Here is a 21,779-nt window from a genome sequence, read left to right as displayed (position 1 = left end):
ACGGAGCTTGGAGCTGCGTGCCCACGTGAAGGAAGGACGGGAAGACGTGCTTTTAGCGGAGAGCCTAGTTTTGGCGGGGAGAACGAGAGGGAAGAGGTCTGGAAGATGCTGGGCAGCCTGGGCCTTAGAGCGCCGCAGTCCCAGGGACTCTGATTGCTTCCGTGTGTGAGTCAGAGCGCACCAGACATCCCCGGTGCTGGAAGGCAGCGAGCCCCCAGTCTAGGCCAGACTCGCTCTCCCGGAAGCGGGAACCTGAAGGCGGCAGCCGCCCCCGAGCACTGCGGCACTGACGCCGGCCCTGGGGGGCCTCAGGGCCGCCTCGGGTCCCAGCTTCTGGGTGTGCGCTTCTTTAGTACCTCCCTGGCCCCGGGCGCACAAGCGCTTCTCAAAAACGGAGGAAGCAGGAGCTCATCCTGCTGTAGCCGCGCGTCGCGGGAAGCGGACTCACTCGGAAGGACGGTGCAGACAGATGGCGGAGTGCGGTTTATTACACCGGCGGGCCCAAGGCAGCGCTCTTAGCCAAGGACCCCGGCCAGTTTTTGTGAAAAACCTTATGTGCCCTAAGTGTACATGCTCAAACCCACCTCCCCAAATTCCCTGAAACTAGTCTGATCAAGGTAAAAGATACGATCAAAGTTAACCCATGATTCATGTGTCATAAGCCTAGATAGTTACACAGTACACATTTATCAATAGGCCTGTGGTCATAGCCCAATAAACATAATGGGATTTACGACTTTGTTCTGCTACATAGAGAATTAGCATATTCTTTTAGGTGACTGAGAGTCCAAGTCCTGAGGCTCTTTTATGGGGGTGGAGGGGGGGTCTGGTTTTCCATTGGTATGTACATCAAGGCTGTATATTGTCACCCTGCCTATTTAACTTATATGCAGAGTACATCATGAGAAACGCTGGACAGGAAGAAACACAAGCTGGAATCAAGTTTGCCGGGAGAAATATCAATAACCTCAGATATGCAGATGACACCACCCTTATGGCAGAAAGTGAAGAGGAACTAAAAAGCCTCTTGAAAGTGAAAGAGGAGAGTGAAAAAGTTGGCTTAAAGCTCAACATTCAGAAAACGAAGATTGTGGCATCTGGTCCCATCACTTCATGGGAAATAGATGGGGAAACAATGGAAGCAGTGTCAGACTTTATTTTTTTGGGCTCCAGAATCACTGCAGATGGTGACTGCAGCCATGAAATTAAAAGACGCTTACTCCTGGGAAGAAAAGTTATGACCAACCTAGATAGCATATTAAAAAGCAGAGATGTTACTTTGCCAACAAAGATCCGTCTAGTCAAGGCTATGGTTTTTCCTGTGGTCATCTATGGATGTGAGAGTTGGACTGTGAAGAAGGCTGAGCGCCGAAGAATTGATGCGTTTGAACTGTGGTGTTGGAGAAGACTCTTGAGAGTCCCTTGGACTGCAAGGAGATCCAACCAGTCCATTCTGAAGGAGATCAGCCCTGGGATTTCTTTGGAAGGACTGATGCTAAAGCTGAAGCTCCAGTACTTTGGCCACCTTATGCGAAGAGTTGACTCTTTGGAAAAGATATCTGATGCTGGGAGGGATTGGGGGCAGGAGGAGAAGGGGACGACAAGAGGATGAGATGGCTGGATGGCATCACGGACTCGATGGACATGAGTCTGAGTGAACTCTGGTAGTTGGTGACGGACAGGGAGGCCTGGTGTGCTGCGATTCATGGGGTCGCAAAGAATCGGACACGACTGAGTGACTGAACTGAACTGAACTGATGCCATTTCTATTGACACCGGGCACAAACTTCAGAGTCCACTGGGAGGGTGATCATGCGTGTAGCCTAATGTTCACAGTCTGGCCTAAGATGGAGTCCAATTCTGTCTGTCTCCTCCTTCATTAACCCCTCCTGATGCTCTTAACTCATAGTATGAGCATCACTGATAAGAATATATTACACCCTGTCTCTCTGACGGCCAATTTGGGAGAACACCACCAACCTTTGGGTTACAAAGTTCATAATACATTGTAAAATGCAGGGTCCACAAAGCAGAACTATCAAGGCAACTATAACAATGGTAAATATAGTTTTCCACCAATTGCCCTTCATCCAAGATAGAACCAAGTCCAGAAAGGAATGTTTCCATTCGACAGTGCTTTTACCTGGATTTTCATGTCATCTAAAGCAGCTGATACACTGCCAGGCAAGTCAGGAATGCATACACAACATTCAACCTTGGTTATGGCACAGGTCCCTCCTTGAGCAGCTGTATGTCCAAAGCCATTCTCTTTTGCATTACCGCTTTTCTCGTTTGGACTTGCTCTTCATTTAAGCCCTGGATGGCTTTTGTGCTATCTGGCAGGGCCTGTTTTGTGAAATTAGTCAAGGCCTCTACTTCAATCATAACATCTGTTGTCCCTACAGAGGGTACGAATAAGGCAGCAATATACTCATACCATTGAAACAGAGACCTTGTCCACCTGGCATGTAAATAAGTAGATTTAGCAGGGCTTGTTGTAGGTTAGGCTTTATGGTGCCGTGGGCAAAAGCGAATCCCAGTGTGCAGCGGCCTACCCAGACGACTGGTAGCCAAGGCCAAAGGTTAGGCCCACAAAGCCACTGGGTTCCATTGGGCGCTACCCAGTGGATTCCAGCGTTATATTTCCAATCAGAGCCTGGCCAATGGATGGACTGGTTGTGGTGGTATGTGACCCCAATGTTTGTTTACACTGTTCAGGGGATAGGTATCCCATAGATTTTAGTTCTTTCAGGTCTAAGGGACGGTCACCAAACCCTACCCTATGTTCTTTTTGTTCCCAGCATATAGTGGTGGGAGTAATTAATTGACCCTTTTCTGGGGTCATCCAGAAATATTCATCCCAGACTTGGTAAAATTGTTCAACATACCTAGAGGCTTGTCCTCCCTTGCTGGTCAGGGAGCCTTTTTCCTTTTTGCTCTTTAAATATGAGGTATAGGCTTTTGTTACTTCTATGAAACTGGCATTTATATCACATGTAACCCCATGACCCGGGCCTATTGACTGTAGGTCTGGTTTACACCGAGAGAGCAGAGAGAGATTGTGATTGGCAAGAGAAAGGAAAGTCTCTTTTTGTCATCCCAGAAAAGACCAGAGTGGTTTAAAATCTCCCTGGTGGAGACACCCACCAAGGAATTCCATCCATCACAGACAGAGGCAGAGCCCCACACGCCCAGCGACTGGAGGTGTTGTGGGAGTCTGTGCAGGAATGTGCCCATGAGGTGAAAACATTGTCCTGAGTTGAAGCGGAAGTTGAGCTCAAAATCACGTGGATGAGGCCGAGTGGCAGGAGTTGATTGTGCGGCCTCATCCTGAAGGGGCTCGTCTGGGATCTTTTCCTTCTTCTCCTTAAGGATGGTCTTAGTCTCTCGAGGGTCAGCGGGGTCCCTCTGTGTAGTCCACGCAGCGTTTTCTGGGTCTGCGTGGTATGCCGTCTTCACCCTCGTGTGAGGGATCCAAGCGGCAATACCTGCAAGTTTAACTGCAGTAGGGGTAGTTAGAATAACAGTATAAGGGCCCTTCCACCGAGGGGCTAGGGAATCATGTTTCCAATCTTGACCCATACTTGGTTACCAGACGTAAACTCATGAATCTGTTCCCCCAAAGGGAACTGCACTCTTTCTTGTACAAACTTAGTTACCTGACTAATTATCTTACCTAACTGCTCCATCTTCTGTGAAATCCCATCCCCCCTCCCCTGAGGCAAATTGGTTGATCCCTGTTTTATTATGGGAGGGGGTCTCCCATATACAATTTCGTATGGAGAGTAGCCATGGCACCGTGGGGCCATCCCGAGTCTGAGCAGAGCCGTCGGAAGCAAGTCCACCCAGGAACAGTCTCTATGATCCATCTGGAGAGTGTCTCTTTCGGGGTCCGGTTGGTCCACTCCACCGTGCCAGAACTCTGGGTCTGTATGCAGTGTGCAGTTTCCATTTGATGTTCACAGTTTTGCTTACTTGTTGTCCTACATCAGCTACGAAAGCCGGACCATTGTCCAATCCAATGCTGGTAGGAAGTCCAAATCCGAGGACTATCTCCGTGAGCAGGCACCGGGCTACTTCTGATGCTCTTTCACTCTGAGTAGGAAAAGCTTCTACCCATCCCGAGAAGTACATACCATGACCAGCAGGTAACGGTGGTGTCGGCGAGGTTTCATTTCAGTGCAGTCCGCTTCCAGGTGTTCAAAGGGCAGCGTGCCTTTCAGCTGAATCCCCAGAGGTTTCTGTCCGTGCCAAGAGGCAGCACTGACCTGTGAGCAGGCAGTGCAGTTCTGAGATTCCGTCCTGCATAGGGAAGAGAGGCGGGGAACCAGAAAATATTTTCAAATTAGCTCTTCCAGTTTATCATGGCCCAGGTGGGTTGCTTGGTGTGTTTGGCTTACCAGAGTGGGTGCCAGTTCCTCCAGTACCAATAATTTGCCACTTGGCTCTTCCCACCATCCCTTTTCAGTCTTAATAGCCCCTTCCACTTTGGCTAGTTGGTTTGGGGCTTCAGTGTATTTTGGAGAGTCCAATGCTGGCTCAGGCAGTTCTGCCAATAGGAGCGCTTTAATAGGGGCCTCACTTGTTATCCCCATGCCCTCGGCTGCTTGTTTAGCGGTCTTATCTGCCAGTCTGTTTCCCCGAGCCTGGCGGGTATCCTCTTTTTGATGTCCTCGGCAGTGTATGACTGCAACCTTTTCTGGTTCCCAGACAGCATCTAATAGGGTCAGAATTTCTTTCTTATTTTTGATATCTTTTCCACTAGCTGTCAAGAGGCCTCTCTCCTTATATAGAGCCCCGTGTACATGTCGTGCGGCAAAGGCACACCTGGAGTCGGTGAAGATGTTTACTCTCTTGCCTTTTGACAGCTGGAGTGCTCGAATCGAGGCCCATAGCTCGGCTCGTTGAGCAGACCAGTGTTGTGGCAAGGAGCCAGCCTCGATGACGGTCTTTTCTGTGGCCTTAGAGTAAGCCAACAGCCGCTGTCCTTGCTTTATCAGGCTGGTGCCATCAGCGTATAGGACCCAGTCAGGGCCCGGAATCGCTTGGTCTCGGAGGTCGGGTCTCTAGCGTAGACTTCTTCCAAGACTTCCCCACAGTCATGAGGAGGTTCACCCTCTCCCACTGGAAGGAGTGTGGCTGGGTTTAAAGTCTGGCAAGGCTCAATACGGAGGCTAGGGCTTTCACATAACAACCCTTGAGATTGAGTAATCCGGGAGTTTGATAGCCATTGGTGGGGATCTCCTTGTAAGACTGTGTTGACCTCGTGTGGGGCTCTTATGACCAGACCTTGGCCTAAAGTCAACTTAGTGGCTTCTCGTATGACTAGGGCAACTGTGGCAATGGCCCGCAGGCATCCGGGCCACCCGGTGGCGACATTGTCAAGCCGCCTGGAGAGAGAGGCTACAGGCCTGTCCCACGTCAACACTGAGTTAACACTCCCATTTCTGTCTTGCCCTTTTTGGTTACTTATAGAGGAAATGGCTTGGCAAGGTCTGGCAGCCCCAGGGCAGGGGCTGATAGAATTGCCAAACTTAGTTCATCACAGGCTTTTTGTTGTTTTTCAGTCCAACTTAGTGGATTTTCCTTAGGCCCTGTCAGTTCATATAAAGGCTGGGCCATTTGGGAATATCCTGGAATCCAGATTCTGCAAAACCCAGTAGCTCCCCAAAACTCCCAGAGCTGCCGATGAGTCTTAGGTGTTGGGATTCTCAGGCTCACCTCGTTTCTGGACTGGTCCAATAACTTTGTGCCCTACTGGGCACTCGGGAACACAGAGGAATTCATGAGGCACTTGGTGTCCCCCATCTGGCATTTTCTGGGCCGGCAAAACGATCTAATCCTGTCTTCTCCCGATACCCGGTTACAGCGCTAGTCTTTCTGGACAGTTCTGCTCCTGTATCCACCAGGAAGTCAATGTTTTGGTCCCCCACGTTTAAGGTTACCACGGGCTCTGGGGGACCTGATATCTCTGAGCCCCAGCAGTCCTTTAGTTTCCAAGTCAGCAAGTCCCACAACCGTGGCAGCTTTTTCTTCCCTCCTTGCCTTAGGGCATTCATTCTTCCAGTGCCCAAACCCTCGGCACCAGGCACACAGGTTTGGCTGTAATGGGGCACGGGGCCTTTGCTGGGACCTGTTGAAGGGCTGTCCTGTCCCTGGGGCAGGAGGCGGTTTTCCCGGAGGGCCCGAGGGTGCAGCGGCTAGCACTGAAACCTCCGGCCTGTTCTCTTTTCTTCCTTTATATTTCTTTCCATATTTCTTTTCTATTTCTGTGTCCCTGTTCAGGAACACTTTTTTCTGCTATTTCAATTAATTGGGAGCTGGACATGGATCGCAGCCCTTCTGTCTTTTGAAGCTTTCGTTTAATATCAGGGCACGCCTGCGAGATGAACCCTGAGTTTACAACAATCTGAGAGCCCGCAGCTTCCGGGTCTATAGGCGTATAAAGTCTATAGGCTTCGAAGAGCCTTTCATAAAATTCAGAAGGCGATTCATTCCCCTTCTGAATTACCCAGCAGGTTTGACGTGTCCGTTGGCTTACGGGCTCCCCTCTTGGGCCCTTGTATAATGGCTGCGCGATATCTGTCTAGCTGAATCCTCCCTTCTTCTGTATTATAGCCCCAGTTAGGTTTATCAGCAGGGAAGGCCTGTTCTATCCGCTTTTCCAGGTCTGCAACACCTCCTGGAACCATCTCTCATAACCATTGTTTTGCTTCCATATTAGTCCTATGCCTCTGCTCAGTACTGAAGAGAGATGTCAATAATTGCGTGACCTCATCCCAAGTTGGTTGATGGGTGCAAAAGATGGTTTCCATCAACCTAGTCACAGCTTGTGGCTCTCCTGAGTGGTGGGGGGGGGTATGCTTCTGTCCATTCAGTGTCTCAGTTGATGAGAAGGGCTGGTAGTAATAAGCTACAGGAGCTTGACGGGAATTACCGTCCTCCCCTTGCACCGGCGGTTGCTGGGCTTCTCTGAGAGGCCTCTGCGGTGGTGCCTTTCCCTCCGGCTCTCTGGCCGAGCGCAGTGCCTCCCTTCCCTTGTGCAGCAGTGCTTCCTGGGAGTGGAGGATGGAGCTTGGGGCATATGGCGTCAGCAGCGGTTGAATCCGGTGGTTGTAGCCTGTTACCCCTTCAACTAAGGTTGGAGCTTGCCGGAATGGTGGCTCTACACCCTGTGGGACTCTCGGGAGGACTGGGGGAAGTGGAGACGCTGGGAGGCTCACCGGCCTCTGGTCAATTCCCTGTGGGGCGGCTCTTGGCCCCGCAGGAGCGGTGGCTGCTTGGGGTCATCATCCAGTATGGTGGCGGGGAAAGTTCTTCCCCCTCTGGGTCCTGTAAGATTTCCTTTTCATCGTTGGTTACTTTTTGAGCCATTAATATCTTTCCTTCCCCACTATGGATATAAAATAGGGCCCATTTGGGGGCGGGGTGTCCTGGGCTATCCCTAGCCAGGAGTCTATGAGTGGGAACTGATCGGGGGTCCAGGTTTTCCTGTAACTATGGCACAGACTGTCTTTATTAAATTTAAGTCCACGGTACCCTCTGGTGGCCAACCGACTCCCATTGCGGGCCATTCGACCTCGCAGAGAGTGCGGAGTCGGCTGGGTGTCATCTTTGTCCCGTAGACTCTGTCAGATCCCTTCCCGAAGCTTTTAACCACATTTTCTAGCACGGTTGCCTTAGGCGGCGCTTCCTCCCACTTTTCTCACCTTCTCGTTGATGGTTTAGACGTCATTCTTGTGCCGGCGGGCTTAATTGGATCAGGATAAAAACACAGATGGGTTAGATACCCCACGTCCCAGGCTTCTCCTGGAAAGGCCAGTTTGTACTCACTGATACACTTTTTTTTCTTTCTATCCTAACTAGTTTGAGGGATTGAGGGTTTCGCAGCAGACAGGGCACCTCCTGGGGGAACGTAGAATACGCGCGCACAAGAACCAAGTTTCTTCTCCTAAAACTTCCTGGTGATCGCTTCGTAATAATTTTCCCTGAGACAGCGTGGACACACCTCCTAAATGACCTTCACAAATTCCCTTGCTAAGCCCTGACATGCTCTTGACCTGTGTACCAAGCCATCACTGCCGCCTGTCTATTCCAGGCCCCTGTGGGTCTGTGCCCCTTCCAGTCCCTCCCGGGGGGTGATCAGGCCCCTTCTCCCACCCTGCCGGGTGGGCTCCTCCTCACCTGAGCGATCAGTTTCCCTGCTGCTGTCCACTACCTGCTAACGTGAAAGGCTCCGGCATTGAGAGGCAGAATCCTTCCAGAAGGGCGAGGCACCTTCCCCCGTCTAGAAGCTTCAAGCCGCAAGGCTGTGGAGTAGTCCCAAGCGCGACTCGTCTCCTCAAAGTGAGGAGTTTCCCGGCCAGTGCACTGAATGTTGTAGCCACGTGTTCCGGGCAGCAAACTCACTCAGAAGGACGAGGCAGATGGTGGAGTGCAGTTTATTACACCGGCGGGCCCAAGGTGGAGTCTCCTCTTAGCCAAGGACCCCGACCGGTTTTCGTGAAAACCTTATATGCTCTAAGTGTACACGCTGAAACCCACCTCCCCAGATTCCCTGAAACTAGTCTGGACAAGGTAAAAGAGAGATACGATCAAAATTCACCCATGATTCATGTGTCATAAGCCTAGATAGTTAAACAACAGACATTTTTCCATAGGCCTGTGGTCATATCCCGATAAACATAATGGAATTTACGACTTTGTTCTGCTGCATAGAACATTAGCATATTCTTTTAGGCGACAGAGAGTCCAAGTCCTGTGGCTCTTTTATCGGGGGTCTGGTTTTCCATTGGTGTGCCATTTCTATAGACACCGGGCACAAGCTTCAGGGTCCACCGGGAGGGTGACTGTGCGTGTGGCCTAATGTTCACAGTCTGGCCTAAGATGGAGTCCAGTTCTGTCTGTCTCCTCCTTCAATCCTACCCGGCCATTAGTAACCTGGGGTCAGAGTCAAAGACATTGTAAGTAAAAAAAAACTACAGATCAGCATGTTTTATGAATATATATGCAAATATTTTCAATAGCATATTAGCAAACCAAATCCAGCAGCATATAAAAATAATTATTACCACGGTCAACTGGGCTTTCCCAAGAATATGAGCATGGTTTAACTTTCCAAAGTCGAGTAATGGGGCTACCCTGGTGGCTCAGCAGTAGAGTCTGCTGCCAGTGCAGGAAACATGAGTTCGATCCTTGGTCCCAGAAAAATCACACGTGCTGTGGAGTAAATAAGCCCAGAGGCTTCAACTATTAAGCCTGTTCAGTTCAGTTCAGTTCAGTTGCTCAGTCGCTCAGTCGCTCAGTCGTGTCTGACTCTTGGCGACCCCATGGACTACAGCACCTCAGGCCTCCCTGTACGTCACCAACTCCTGGAGCTTGCTCAAACTCATGACCATTGAGTCGGTGATGCCAACCACCCATTTCAACCTCTGTTGTCCCCTTCTCTTGCCTTCAATCTTTTTCAGGAACAGGGTCTTTTCAAATGAGTCAGTTCTTCACATCAGGTGGCTAAAGTATTGAAGTTTCAGCTTTAGCATCAGTCCTACCGATGAATATCCAGGACGGATTTCCTTTAGGATGGACTGGTTGGATCTCCTTGCAGTCAAAGGGACTCTCAAGAGTCTTCTCCAACACCACAGTTCAAAAGCATTAATTCTTTAGGGCTCAGCTTTCTTTATAGTTCAACTCTTACATCCATACATGACCACTGGAAAAATCATAACTTTGACTAGATGGACCTTTGTTGGCAAAGTAATGTCTCTGCTTTTTAATATGCTATCTAGGTTGGTCATAACTTTTCTTCCAAGAAGCAAGCGTCTTTTAATTTCATAGCTGCAATCACCATCTGCAGTGATTTTGGAGCCCAAGGAAATAAAGTCTCTCACTATTTCCATTGTTTCCCCATCTACCCATGAAGTGATGGGACTGGATGCCATGATCTTAGTTTTCTGAATGTTGAGTTTTAAGCCAACTTTTTCACTCTCTTCTTTCACTTTCATCAAGAGGCTCTTTTTTAGTTCTTCGCTTTCTGCCATAAGGGTGGTGTCATCTGCATATCTGAGTTTATTGATATTTCTCCCAGCAGTCTTGATTCCAGCTTGTGCTTCATTCAGCTCAGTGTTTCTCACGATGTACTCTGCATATAAGTTAAACAAGCAGGGTGACAATATACAGCCTTGACATACTCCTTTTCCTATTTGGAACCAGTCTGTTCCATGTCCAGTTCTAACTGTTGCTTCCTGACCTGCATACAGATTTCTTAAGAGGCAGGTCAGGTGGTCTGGTATTCCCATCTCTTTCAGAATTTTCCAGAGTTTGTTGTGATCCACACAGTCAAAGGCTTTGGCATAGTCAATAAAGCAGAGTAGATGCTTTCTGCTACTCTCCTGCTTTTTCAATAATTCAGCGGATGTTGGCAATTTGACCTTTGGTTCCTCTGCCTTTTCTAAAACCAGCTTGAACATCTGGAAGTTCATGGTTCACGTACTGTTGAAGCCTGGCTTGGAGAATTTTGAGCATTACTTTACTAGCATGTGAGATGAGTGCAATTGTGCGGTAGTTTGAGCATTCTTTGGCATTGTCTTTCTTTGGGATTGGAATGAAAACTGACCTCTTCCAGTCCTGTGGCCACTGCTGAGTTTTCCAAACTTGCTGGCACATTGAGTGCAGCACTTTCACAGCATCATCTTTCAGGATTTGAAATAGCTCAACTGGAATTCCATCACCTCCACTAGCTTTGTTCGTAGAGATGCTTCCTAAGGCCCACTTGACTTTACATTCCAGGATGTCTGGCTCTAGGTTGGTGATCACACCATCGTGATCATCTGGGTCATGAAGATCTTTTTTGTACATTCTTCTGTGTATTCTTGCCACCTCCTGTGAATATCTTCTGCTTCTGTTAGGTCCATACCATTTCTGTCCTTTATCGAGCCCATCTTTGCATGAATTATTCCCTTGGTATCTCTAATTTTCTTGAAGAGATCTTTAGACTTTCTCATTCTATTGTTTTCCTCTATTTCTTTGGACTGATCTCTGAGGAAGGCTTTCTTCTCTCTCCTTGCTGTTCTTTGGAACTCTGCATTTCTCCTTTGCCTTTCTCTTCTCTTCTCTTCACAGCTATTTGTAAGACCTCCTCAGACAGCCATTTTGCCTTCTTGCATTTCTTTTTCTTGGGGATGGTCTTGATCCCTGCCTCCTGTTCAGTGTCACAAACCTCCATCCGTAGTTCTTCAGGCACTATCAGATCTAATCCCTTGAATCTATTTCTCACTTCCATTGTATAATTGTAAGGGATTTGATTTAGGTCATATCTGAATGGTCTAGTGGTTTTCTCTACTTTCTTCAATTTAAGTCTGAATTTGGCAATAAAGAAGTCATGATCTGAGCCACAGTCAGCTCCCGGTCTTGTTTTCGCTGACTGTATAGAACTTCTCCATCTTTGGCTGAGAAGACTATAATCAATCTGATTTTGGTATTGACCATTTGGTGATGTCCATGTGTAGAGTCTTCTCTTGTGTTGTTGGAAGAGGGTGTTTGCTATGACCAGTGTGTTCTGTTGGCAAAACTCTATTAGTCTTTGCCCTGCTTCATTCCGTATTCCAAGACTAAATTTGTCTGTTACTCCAGGTGTTTCTTGACTTCCTACTTTTGCATTCCAGTCCTCTATAATGAAAAGGACATCTTTTGGGAGTGTTAGTTCTAGAAGGTCTTATAAGTCTTCATAGAACTGTCCAACTTCAGATTCTTCAGCATTACTGATAGGGGCATAGACTTGGATTACCATGATGTTGAACAGTTCACCTTGGAAATGAACGAAGAGATTATTCTGTCGTTTTTGAGACTGCATCCAAGTACTGCATTTCAGACTCTTTTGTTGATTATGAGGGCTACTCCATTTCTTCTAAGGGATTCTTGCCCACAGTAGTAGATATAATGGTCATCTGAGTTAAATTCACCCGTTCCAGTCCATCTTAGTTCACTGATTCCTAAAATGTCAATGTTCACTCTTGCCATCTCCTGTTTGACCACTTCCAATTTGCCTTGATTCATGGAACTAACATTCCAGGTTCCTATGCAGTATTGCTCTTCACAGCTTTGGATTTTACTTCCATCATCGGTCACATCCACAGCTGGGTGTTGTTTTTGCTTTGGCTCCATCTCTTCATTCTTTCTGGGGTTACTTCTCCACTGATCTCCAGTAGCATATTGGGCACCTACCAACCTGGAGAGTTCATCTTTCAGTGTCCTATCTTTTTGCCTTTTCATACTGTTCATGGGGTTCTCAAGGCAAGAATACTGAAGTGGTTTGCCATTCCCTTCTCCAGTGGACCACATTTTGTCAGCACTCTCCACCATGACCCGTCCGTCTTGGGTGGCCCCACAGGGCAGAGAAGCCCCAGCAAGACTGCAGGTGCTGGAGCAGAGGCTGGGTGGACTCTGGGAGTTGGTGATGAACAGGGAGGCCTGGCCTGCTGCAGTTCATGGGGTCGCAAAGAGTTGGATATGACTGAGTGACTGAACTGATAACGCTAACATAAAAATGAGAGAGCGATGATGATTCCAAGATAAACGAAAACTGAGATAATTTGTTGCTAGCAAACCTGCATTCCAAGAAAGAACAAAGGGAGTCTTTCAGGCTAAAGTGAAATGATACTACTCAGTAACTTGATTCCAAATACAGGTGAAAAGAGCACCAATCAAGATAAATGTAAGCAATGACATAATGTACTTTTGTTTGTAGCTTTTTTATAATTCTATTTTGCTTAAAAGAGACAACTGCAAGGGGAATTCCCTGGGACTCTTGGTGCTTTCACTGCCAGGGTCCAAGTTCAATCCCTGGTTGGGGAACTGGGGTCCCACAAGCCAAGTAGCACAGCCGAGAAAAAAAAAAAAGACAATTGCACGAAGGATTAATTATTCGCGTTATGTGGACAGAAGCGGAAAGGCCTGATGTTCCTGTTCGCTTTGGTTAGTGTTGTCCAGTATGAATGTCCAGGACAATACTAGGCAATTTCAGTGCTGGACAATCACAGAGAAACGGGATGAGGTTTCCTCACTTCATTTCTCCCGCAACAAGGTTGTCATATCTGTGATGTGCACACCTGGCTTAACAAACCTTGTATATTTCCAAAGGACAGAAACAGCATCTCCCCTGGGGCATGTGATGAGGATGAGGGTGAAAACTGACTCAGACTTGCCTGTAACCACTGTACCTCCATTAAGGTGCTAACTCATCACCCATGTAGGTCATTTTCCTACACAGAAAATACAAAGGTAATTTTCCACTTTAAAGAGACGTATCCTGAAGCCCTGGAATGCATCTAATTTCCAGGAAGAGGAAGCTACCCTGATGGAAATCGAGGCGGTCTGATTGCTGGTTTGAAGCAAGGCAGAGCAGGTAATCTTATCTACTGCTGCTGCTGCTAAGGCGCATCAGTCGTGCCCGACTCTGTGCGACCCCATAGACGGCAGCCTACCAGGCTCCTCTGTCCCTGGGATTCTCCAGGCAAGAACACTGTTATGAGTTGCCATTTCCTTCTCCAATGCATGAAAGTGAAAAGTGAAAGTGAAGTCGCTCAGTCGTGTCTGACTCTACGCGACCCCATGGACCACAACCTACCAGGCTCCTCTGTCCGTGGGATTTTCCAGGCAAGAGCACTGGAGTGGGGTGCTAGTGCCCTCTCCGAATCTTATCTAAGGAGCCCTCAAATCACTCTCCTTCAGCTTCTTACTCAGCATGCAGGTGCTGTGCATCTTGATGTCTGAATCCCAAACACATGCAGCCCTCCTCATGGGAGAGGACAGCAGGGGCCCGCCAAGGGCGGCCAGGCGGCCAGACTCCTGACGGAGCCAGAACGGCCTCTGGGCACTGCCCAACCTGTCAGGCCGCTTCAGGCTGAGAGAGCTGGCAGCCAGGTGGTACCAGAACGCTAGCCCATGACAAGCCATCACCAGCCACAGGGGAGGAATACGGCTCTGTGGTCCTGGGTCACATCATGGAATTCTCCAGGCAAGAATCCTGGAGTCGATTGCCATTCCCTTCTCCGGAGGAACTTCCCAACCCAGGGCTTGAACCCTGGTCTCCTCCCTCACAGGCACATTCTTTACCATTTGAGCTACAGGGAAATCTGATGAACCACTAGGACCCTCATTGTCCTATAGGGTCATTGGGAAAGACCTTGATGCTGGGAAAGATTGCAGGCGGGAGGAGAAGGGGACGACAGAGGATGAGATGGGTGGATGGCATCGCCGACTCGATAGACATGAGTTCGAGCAAGCTCCGGGAGCTGGTGATGGACAGGGAGGCCTGGAGTGCTGCAGTCCACGGGGTCGCAAAGAATCCGATAGGACTGAACGACTTTCACGTTTCACTTTCACTTAGGACCCTCAACCCGAGCAGGGGGAGCGCGCCCCGCTCCAACGTCCATGCGCATGCTCCCCAGGCCACCCCAGCCCCGCCCCGCCCCCCTCGGAGACCCGGAAGCAGAATCCTCGTCGGGTCAAAGCTGCCGGCGCTTTTGCGGCGCTGCAGCCAGAGGGCGCTCGCGCCGCCTTTGTCGGCTCGCACCTCGCGAGTCACGTCAGCGGGCGGTCCCGGAAATGGAGGGCTCTGCAGTACAAGATGGCGGCTTCCTGTGTGGCGGTACGGGACGCGGAGGGGCCGGCCTGTTTCGGGGACACCCGGCGATCTGCGAGCGGGGATCGCAGTAGGCTCCCCGCGAAAGACAGCTTCCGCCGTGTCCGCCGTCTTCGTCGTCGTTTGCGTGGCCAGGAGCCCAAGATGGCGGCGCCCACGGCGCGGCCGGAAGCGGCCTGGCCGCCGTCGCGGGGCGCTCCCGCGGGGCCTCGGCGCGGCGGGGCGCGGGGGCGGCCGCGCGGGCCGCGGGCGCTGCCCTGCCTGGACGCGGCTCGGGGCTGAGGAGGCCCCGCGGCCCCGCCAGGGAGCCCCTCCCGGCAGTCGAGGTCCCCGCCGCGCCAGTGCCCTCAGCTGCCTGGCGCGGGCTGTCCGCCCGCCTTGCCCGCGGCGCCAGGGATGAGCAGGAGACGCGGGTTCGCCCCTCCTCGCGGGGGAGGGGCCTGCCGCGGCTGGAAAGCGAGGGCCGGCCCCTGCACTGACGCCGACCCGCCCCAGCAGACAGTGAGCGGCGCAGAGTGCGGGAAGCTGCGGACACGTCGTGGCGGGCGGGCTTTGCTTTGTTCCTGAGCTCGCGAGGGTAGGGATGCCCGCCTCCCGCCGAGGCAGGGTCCCTCCCAAGGGCTGAAATGGCGACCGGGACCGGATACACGACAAGTTTGGGGATATCTAAGTGTGCCGTCTGAAGACACACCGTTTTTCCGTAAGGTTAGGGAAGGCGACGTTAAAAGAAAAAAAAAGCGGACTTTTAAAAGCTGAGACCACGATATTTAGTAAAGATTCACGAGGTTCTGTTTGTGAGGACAGACTCCTTAAGGTCAGTGCCGCAGTACTTGCTGCAGAGGTTAGCTGACGAGACGGCCTGAGCCCTCTTGAAAGACAGACAGTTTTTGTTTTTGAGGGGGAGGAGAAGGAGCCTGGGTTTGGCCCCGCAGACAGACGGCGCTCAAGGCCTGTTTGTTGAAAGAACGAATAAATATTATTAATAATAATACCTTCCTGCTATGAACACACGTATTTGTAGTGAGCCCTGTTGCTGGAATATCTTCCTGTTTTTTTAGGGTTGCATGCTGAAGTGCTGTTCGACTCTGACCTCCTGGACAGCAGCCCACCAGGCTCCTCTGGCCGTGGAATTTCCCAGGCAGGAATACTGGAGTAGGTTGCCATTTCCTCCTCCAAGGGATCTTCCTGACCCAGGGATTGAACAAGAGTCTCTCATGCAGGAGCTTGAAAGTGAAAGTGTTAATCTCTTAGTCCTGTCTGACTCTTTGTGACCCCATGGGCCGTAGCCTGCCAGGCTCTGTCCATGGGGACTCTCCAGGCAAGAATACTGGAGCGGGTTGCCATGCCCTCCTCCAGGTGAATCTCCCGACCCACGGATCAAACCTTCATCTCCTGCATTGCAGGCAGATTCTTTACTGCTGAGACATGAGGGAGGCCCTGTGTTTTTAGGGTTAGTATTGTGGAAAACAGTTGAAGGAAGTTCTGCCTTAAAATCATGCCAAAATGTCTTCTCAATGCTTAAAAAATCGTCTTAGAACCTTGTTGATCTTGGGAATCACCAGTTTGAATGTGAAAGAAATGTCCTCCTCTTGAAGCCACTGACTGTTCCTGAGCTTTACTAGTGTGCTGGGTGCTGGACAGGCTGGCGCCCTTACATGTGCCACCCCAAGCTATGGCGTGTGTTAAATATGGTAGTGGGACTAGTCAGCCGGGTTCCTCACCTGCGCTAAATGCTCAGCAAGCAGCAGGTACTGCTGGCGGCGACCTCGAGTTGCTTTCTGTGTCTAGGGCCTTGGCCTTGTTCTTGTTCAGTAGCTAAGTCGAGTCCGACTCTGCGACCCCGTGGAGTACAGCATGCCAGGCTTCCCTGTCCTTCACTATCTCCTGGAGTTTGCTCAACTTCACGTCCACTGAGTTGGTGATGCTATCTCACCATTTTATCCTGTGCCTCTGGGGCCTTGTAGGGGCTTAAAAAGTATGCTAGTTGCCCTACGGCCATTTATTGACTTAGAGGCCACACGGTGTAATGGGAAGAATTTCGCTCCTTCTTGTGTATGCTGAGGAAGTTAGTAAGTTACGTAACCTTTCCAGACTTCGGCCTCCTCGTGAGAAAGAGAATCCCAAAGCCTCTTGCACAGCCTCCCTGTGGACATGGCTATTAGAAACACCGCGTGTGGAGCCCCTAGCACAGAGCATGCCGCAGGCTGTCAGTCCTGGCCTCCAGTTCGGCCCCAGGGTAAGGGACTAATACTGCACTCAGAAGCCTTCTCCACGGGGCAGGAGCGGGTGGCCGCAGAGTGCCCGTTAACACAGGAAGCCTGTGAGAAGCGGGAGGGTGGGCGGGTCTGCTGGCTTCAGGGCCCCAGGCTTCCTGTTTGCATGGGGAGGCTGCAGGTATGGTCTGCAGGCCGTTCGCGGCAGTGTCTCCTTGCCAGCAGCCACCTGCTCTGTTCAGTCCCAGACACCCCTTTGGAGCATCTTCCAGCACCTTCCACAGGCGTCAGCCTCGGTTTCTGAGGCTCAGTGTTCACACTTCATTGCTCATTTAATGTGGAACTCATACCGCATAGATTTAAAAGTTTAAAAAAAATGTAAGCGGTAAGGTACACATAATGTAGAATTTACCGTTTTAATATGTTTAAGTGTACATTTCAGTGGCGTTAAGTGCATTCGCACTGCTGTGTCTTTTCATTTCACAAAAAGATGGAGCTCTGTGCAGTCAACGGTGCCTCTCCGTTTTTCCTCCCCCTGACGCCCTGGCAGTCACCGCCGACCTTCCTTGTCTGCGAAGTTTACTGCTCCAGGGACCTCCTATACGAGGAGCGAGAGTACTTATTTGTCTTTCTGTGACTGGCTCATGTCACGAAGCATAACGCGTCCTCGAGGTTCAGCCACTGTAGCGTGTGTCAGGACTTCCTTCCTCTTACAGGCAGGGTGGTGCTCTCTCGTCTGCGTGTAGCCCCGGACGGGAGCAGAATACACCAGCCGAGACACACCACTTCGTCATGTGAATTATTTTGAGCCGAAGGAAATCCAGACCCAGCAGTTTTTAGGAAAAACCTTTACCTCTTTATCTGCCTGAAAGAATTTAGCTAGGGGGCCAGCCCCTAGAGACAGTAGTCGCCAGAGATAGCTGTTTTATCTTCTGGACTTACCTGCGCGGCAGGACAAACGTGACCACCAGACGTGCGCCCGTCGTCCTGTGCGCGGCCCTCCCCTCTGCAGACCCAGCCCTAACCATTTCCTCAGCCCAGGGAGGCAGATAAGCCTTAACTGCCTGACTGCCTGTGGGTCTCGAGTTTTTGTGGGGCTCCCATGCATATGAAATGAAATCGGTTTGTCTCCAGTTAATCTGTCTTCTATCAGTTTAACCATTAGACCAACCAAAGAACCTGGAAGGGGAGAAGGGACATGTTTCTGCCCCAACACCACATTTTGTCGTTCACCTGTCTGTGGACAGCTGGGTTGCGTCTCCCTTTTGGCTCTTGTGAATAATGCTGCTACGAAGCTGAGTGGGTACATATTTTAACTGGAAGTAACGCCCAACAGGATTGTAATAGAGAGTAGAGTGCGTTTTATATGCTTACATTTGATGAAGTAATTCTGAATCATGAAAAATGCACTAGTAAGCTGTTCACAAGATCATTAGATGGGTTAAGAGACGTCGTCACGGTGCCTCATCGGCCGTGCTGTGGCTGGCGATGGGACGCATGTTCAAGGCGCTGTGACTGTCCCAGCTCGCTTCTGCCCCACCGGTGGGCGTGGGGGAGGTTGTGGATACTCTTATTTAAAGGAGGCGTTGAAAACCTAAGAAATAGGTGCACACAGGTAGGAATCAAAGACCTCTCACAGATGACTGTGAGGTGAAGCGTTGGGAGCACTGGAGGCCTACTCTGTGAGGCTGGATAATGAGAGTGCTCATCTCGGGGTCGTGGGGAGCACAGCAGGGCCAGGCGTGGATGTTGGCCGTGACGACCGCCAATGTGCAAACATGTCTGTGGTGTGCAGGTAATTTTTAAAGGGAACGCAGTGAATCTAGGTGAAGGGAACACGGGGACTTACAGGGGTTCCTTATAAGTTTTCTGTATAAATTTTCCTATAAACTCTTCTGTAAGTTTACATCAGACTAAGCTAAAAAAACACACATCAAGGGACTTCCCTGGTGGTCCACTGGTTAAGACTTCACCTCCCAACGCAGGGAGTTCAGGTTTGATCCCTGGTTGGGGAGCGAAGGTCCCACATGCCTCACGAGCAAAAAGGCAAAACAGAAAACAGAAGTGCTATTGTAGCAAATTTGATACAGACTTTAAAAAATGGTCCATGTCAAAAAAATCTTCAAAAACAAAACCCACATCAAAATAGCATGTAAAATGGAATACAACTGTGAGGGAAAATGTATGCACACAAAAAAGACATGATATTTTTATATCACGTATACTAATCACGGTTATCTCTGGGTGGCAGTGTCTTCTTGATTTTACCGAGTTTTTTGTTGTCGTTGTTGTATGCATTTATCAGTTTACTAATTATGGAGAAGAACACTAGTACTTAGATTAATAAGCATGGACTCCAGTAGCTATCTAATAATTATCTAATGGAAACGTCTCTGGTAGCGCAGTCAGTAAAGCTTCTGCCTGCAATGGAGGAGACCCAGGTTCGATTCCTGGCTTGGGAAGATCCCCTGGAGAAGGAAATGGCAAACCACTCCAGTGTTCTTGCCTGGAGAATCCCAGGGACGGCGGAGCCTGGAGGGCTACAGTTTATGGGGTTGTAAGAGTTGGAAATGGCACCCCACTCCAGTGCTCTCGCCTGGAAAATCCCATGGACGGAGGGGCCTGGTAGGCTGCAGTCCATGGGGTCAGTAAGAGTCGGACACGACTGAGCGACTTCACTTTCACTTTTCAGTTTCATGCATTAGAGAAGGAAATGGCAACCCACTCCAGTGTTCTTGCCTGGAGAATCCCAGGGATGGGGGAGCCTGAGGGCTACAGTTTATGGGGTTGCGCAGAGTCAGGCACGACTGAAGCGACTCAGCAGCAAGAGTCGGACACGACTAAGCACACAGCACGCGTGGCAGACACACACACAGAAACACCTGAGGCCTTTCATGAACTCCCGCTCCACCCAAACGGCCCCTGGCTTCCGTGAAGGACCATGGCCTCTGGGCAAGGACAGGCACTGAGGCGTGATGGCTTCTGGTCCCACTTTGGGCAGGTCCTTTATCCAAGGTTGACAACATCAATTGAGAGCCACATCAGATGCTTAGAACATCAACAGCTCGAGGTTGAGACATCCTTCACGGTCGTGGAGTTCACTTCCTGGCGCTCTGGACAGCTCCCCCTCCAGTTCGTGGCCTCAGCTGGTCCTTGCTCGGCAGCTCTGCCTGTGGAAAGGCCTTACTTCACTTGGAGTCCAGCTCTGATGGCTGCTCTGTTCCTCAGAGACGTGCCCGACCAAGACCGCCAGCGAGGGGCTCTGAAGTGTCTGCCCTGAGCTCCAGTGACGCGTGCTTCCCCAGCCCAGCTCTTTCCCCCAGCCCCAGACCCGCCCCTCTGGCTCTCCTGCTCTCTGTTCTCGTCCGTCTCACTGAGACCTCGCACGCAGTGCTTCTGAAGCGTGGCTCCTCTCCCCCCGTCCAGGACCCGAGAACAACACGTGCGGTCACCCGTCCTGCTACCGTGATGGATAAGTTAGGGAGGGAGCTCTTGGTCACGGCTGTAGGCTCTTGCTTGCTCTTGCTCACTGCCTCCGAGGCACAGCTTCTCCTGGCCGCGGTGCGCTGGTGAGGAAGCTCACAGCTAAGACCTGGGCACCTCTGCTCGGACAGACGCGCAAAATACAGTGACTGTATTCAGATGAAAGAGTGGCTCCTCTCGGCAGGTCCAGTGACCGAAGCATGAGGGGTCAGAGTCAGAGCGGAGAAGGACGACAGAGGCAGAGAGGGGCGTGAGCCTCCTGTGCCAGCCGGAGCGGGAAAGGGGCCGGGCCAGACGTCCCCAGCAGGCTGTCCCCGGCACCCCTCACACTCGGCGCCCCTGAGTGGGAATCACCGGAGGTGGAACTTGAGGCTGAACTCCCGTCTGCGATGGGGGAATCCATTAGAATCGAGGAACAGGTGAAGCCTTGCGGAGAGAAGCCACAGGCCGAGAGAGTGGAGAGCCTAAGCTACTCCATCTTGTAAAAGAACTCCATTTTGTAAAGTTCTGGGCAAAAAGACGCAGACTTTGGATATTACCTAACCTTGCCCCACTGCCCCCGAGCCAGTCGGCCCTCAGGTTGAACCTCCTGACTTTACGTTCAGGAACTTGTGATTTACCTTGAAAGTAAAAACCAATCAGGAATCAGCACACAACGCTATAGAAGAAGGTGACCAATCAGATGTCCTTTATAGAAGAAGGCGACCAATCGGATGTCCTTTATAGAAGAAGGCGACCAATCAGATGTCCTTTATAGAAGAAGGTGACCAATCGGATGTCCTTTATAGAAGAAGGTGACCAATCGGATGTCCTTTATAGAAGAAGGTGACCAATCGGATGTCCTTTATAGAAGAAGGCGACCAATCGGATGTCCTTTATAGAAGAAGGTGACCAATCAGATGTCCTTTATAGAAGAAGGCGACCAATCAGATGTCCTTCAGCCTGAACATCCCCCTTTACCTGACTATTCCCTATATAAGCAGTGAAACCCAAAACTCGGGGCCCTCCCTAGAGCCGCTGCGTCGGTAACAGTGGGAGCCCCAGCTCAGCTTGGTAATAAAAACTCTCTTGCTTTTGCATCAGATAGCGGCTCCCCGGTGGTCATTGGGAGATTTCGCGGCTTGGGCATAACAAGAGCAGAGGAGGGTGGTCTGAGCGGACGGCAGTGCTGGGTGGACGCGTTGAAGCGGTGACGGAAGCCGGCCTGCTACTGCGTCCGGAACCGAGGGCTGAGAGCCCGGCACCGGCGTCCCCTCCCTTGTTGGCAGGGAGCTGCGGCAGCCGGAATGCCGGGTCCGGCTCACCCCAGGCGTGGGCCGTGCTCGCGGGTCTGGTGTGGGGCACGGAGCCGAAGTCACAGTGGCGAGGGCGGGACAGGTCCCCCAGGAGGCTGCACTGACGGGGGTGGGGGCGGGATAACCGAAGGGTCTGCCGCGCTCCCGCTC

Source organism: Capricornis sumatraensis, chromosome 10 (assembly GCF_032405125.1).
Source record: "Capricornis sumatraensis isolate serow.1 chromosome 10, serow.2, whole genome shotgun sequence".
In the NCBI taxonomy this organism is placed as follows: domain Eukaryota; kingdom Metazoa; phylum Chordata; class Mammalia; order Artiodactyla; family Bovidae; genus Capricornis; species Capricornis sumatraensis.
The sequence above is the reverse complement of the archived record's forward strand: the minus strand, read 5'-3'. Positions refer to the sequence as shown.